The sequence below is a fragment of the Diaphorina citri genome, unplaced genomic scaffold, assembly GCF_000475195.1.
Source record: "Diaphorina citri unplaced genomic scaffold, Diaci psyllid genome assembly version 1.1 scaffold2083, whole genome shotgun sequence".
Taxonomy (NCBI): Eukaryota; Metazoa; Arthropoda; class Insecta; order Hemiptera; family Psyllidae; genus Diaphorina; species Diaphorina citri.
Window position 1 is genome coordinate 15,100 of NW_007379508.1, and position 3,090 is coordinate 18,189.

Below are 3,090 nucleotides of genomic sequence, written 5' to 3' on the forward strand. Positions count from 1 at the left end.
CTCTTCCGATCTAACCAGAGGAAAAACTGTCGAGTTAAAAACGTAGACCTCGCTTAGTCCATTCACCTATTGAGGTCAATTTGAAACAGTCCTTCCTGGAATAGGGCCATTCAGTGTGATAGATGGGTACTTAAATCCCTAAGTACTTACTATTTTTAGAATGAGAGGTATAGATGGGTACTTACTATTTTTAGAAAAACAAAGCTCACAAGGGAATAAATGGAATAGAAATGGAAAATAAATAACATACCCAATTGAACGAAAGAGAACAGAGAGGAGAGCAATGTAGGGAGGAGACGAGGAGAAGAAGGAGGAGGAAGAGGGCAACGGAGGAAGAGGAGAAGGAGGAGGAGAAAAGGAAGAAGAAAGAGGAAGAGAAAGAGAAAAACAAGAATAGCAAAAAGAGAAGGGGGAGAGAGAAAAAAAGAAGAGGAGCATGAAGAAGAGAAAAAGGTGGAGGAATAGGAGGAGGAGGAGAAGGAGAAGAAGAAGGAGGAGGAAGAGGGCAACGGAGGAAGAGGAGAAGAAAAGGAAGAAGAAAGAGGATGAGGAGAAAGAGAAAAACAAGAATAACAAAAAGAGAAGGGGGAGAGAGAAAAAAAGAAGAGGAGCATAAAGAAGAGAAAAAGGTGGAGGAATAGGAGGAGGACAAGAAGAAACAAAAGAAAGAGGAAGAGAAGTAGGAGAGAAAGATTTCTCAAAAAACACTCAGCTAGGAAAATATTTTCGCCTCCGTTTTCCAATAAAGTGTCAACAATTGTGTAAATGTAACACTTGAGAGAGAGAAGGAGGCTCTTAGTTTTATATTATGATTCACACATTTTGCTGCTTCTGACAATGAGAGAATGGCCTATATTGTTCTCGGCCAAAAATAGAGAAATGAGAGGTTTCCATTCAAGAAGGGCCGAAGATCAAGTTTTAAGTAGCTTTAATGTTTTCATTTCACCATAGAAAAGTACACAATTTTGCTAAAACTCGTGTAGCTTTAGGACATTCTCTGGCCCTTGGATCCTTATGGCAATCTATCATCAGATTCATCAGCAAAAAGCCATCCTCTAACATCAGGTTTGCTTTAGGACATTCTCTAGCCCTTGGATCCTTATGGCAATCTATCATCAGATTCATCAGCAAAAAGCCATCCTCTAACATCAGGTTTAATAGGACTCCAAAATTTTGGTCTTCTTTTTCATCTAAATTTTTAATTATCTTTTTCTCCACTTTTTTTTCCTGCAATTTGTTCTCTTGTTCCAATAGTTTCCTGTTGTTCTTGATGGTTACCGCGTATTATCGTGGTACTTTACTCTGATTACACCCCGGAACATTCTTCCTTATCTATAGATGTACTCAATATATCTGATTAGTGATTGTTATTATTGTTGCGTTGATAATAATATTCATTTGTTTTGTTCTTTATTCTCTCTGTGCAATATAATGTCGTGTTGGGTTTTAGTTTTTAGGATTCTTTATTTCCAAGTGTATTCAAACTAAGAGCCATTGCAGATAAGTAAGATACCGGGTTGACCATTGACCCTAGTATTTTTAGAAGAAACAAAAAATGTTTGTTGAATGCATGTTTTTTTTTTTTAGTTTGCACAAAATAAATATCGTAATCATGTGTTGCATAAAATAATCTCCAGTCATAAGTTGACATTTCTATTCATATTCTGTCAATATGCATTTGTTTTGTTCTTTATTCTCTCTTTGCAATATAAAGTATGTCGTGTTGGGTTTTAGTTTTTAGGATTCTTCATTTCCAAGTGTATTCAAACTAAGAGCCATTGCAGATAGGTAAGATACCGGGTTGACCATTGACCCTAGTATTTTTAGAAGAAACAAAAAATGTTTGTTGAATGCATGTTTTTTTTTTATTTTTAGTTTGCACAAAATAAATATCGTAATCATGTGTTGCATAAAATAATCTCCAGTCATAAGTTGACATTTCTATTCATATTCTGTATGTTGATTTGTTGATTTCTTAAATAATGTGTTGTGTGTGTTAAGCGTTTGAATTGACGAGTTATTTTTATTTCATTTAATATCAGTATAAATATTGATTCATATCAGTATAAATTGCAGCAATAATTATTATTTTAATATTAATAATATATTTGATAATAATGAATCAAAATATTTCCTGAAAAATGCCACACTAACCTCATTATGTTATCATATCAATGACCTTGAAATTTTCATTGTTCTTTTTTTATAATGTTAACATTATTTACCTAATAGTTCTCTTTTCCCCCAAGGTAATCATTTATTTAATGTAAATTACTCATATAGAGAAATTATCTTGAACAACTATTCGCTTGTCTACTTATTTATTTATATCTTCTTTCTGATACTGATGACAGTGTGTAAAATATAGAAAAGTGACTGTGTAAGATACAACGAATGTGATATGTTGTTACCCAATTATTTTTTGTAAATAATATCTATGTAGATCATAGTAAAATGGCTGAAACCCTCCAAGAGAATTTGGTTTTCGTTTTGTGACTCTTGTTTAGAGAGAAATAATCGAGTTTATGTTTCTGCTTGAACACCACTCTCTGCAAATATAAATTCTATTCTACTCTAGATTTCTATTCTATTGTAAATTCTATTTAATTCTACGTTAGATTTCTATTCTATTGTAAATTCTATTTAATTCTACGTTAGATTAGAAAGGACGCCATGTTGCTTTCTTAGAATACTGAGTCGTATATTTTCTCAGAAATGTCATTTGAAGTTGAGCTTGAAGAGAAGTTGATGCTTTTGTAACCCATGTTGTATGTTTGTGTTTTTGTTCTGAGAAGTGTGTGAAGTTTACTAACTTGGAAACTTGATATTGAGTAACTATGTAGGTACTGTTTTTTTTCTCATTTTTAAAAGTAGGTAGGTACCTACTTGTTGCAAGTGCAAATTTTATATTATGTGTAATTGCGTTTGCGTATTAGGTACCACCCAGATGTTCCACTGATTAACCACCAGGGACTTACTCTATCTTCCGTATTGCATACACATTGCATTTTCTAGGCGTTCATACAAAAATATTTTGCTTCGGCTTGAATTCTGTTTACTACTTGCTCTCTGCTTAGGTATTTGAGTTTC

At 33.3% G+C, this 3,090-nt stretch overlaps 1 long non-coding RNA gene across 1 annotated transcript; it reads left to right on the forward strand.

Moving 5' to 3' along the window:
• Positions 1–1,116: 1,116 nt before the first annotated feature.
• LOC113471113 lies at positions 1,117–2,458 on the forward strand. The gene is made up of 2 exons (XR_003393936.1): positions 1,117–1,504; positions 2,250–2,458. It is a non-coding gene; the product is annotated as an uncharacterized LOC113471113 (long non-coding RNA).
• Positions 2,459–3,090: the final 632 nt, after the last annotated feature.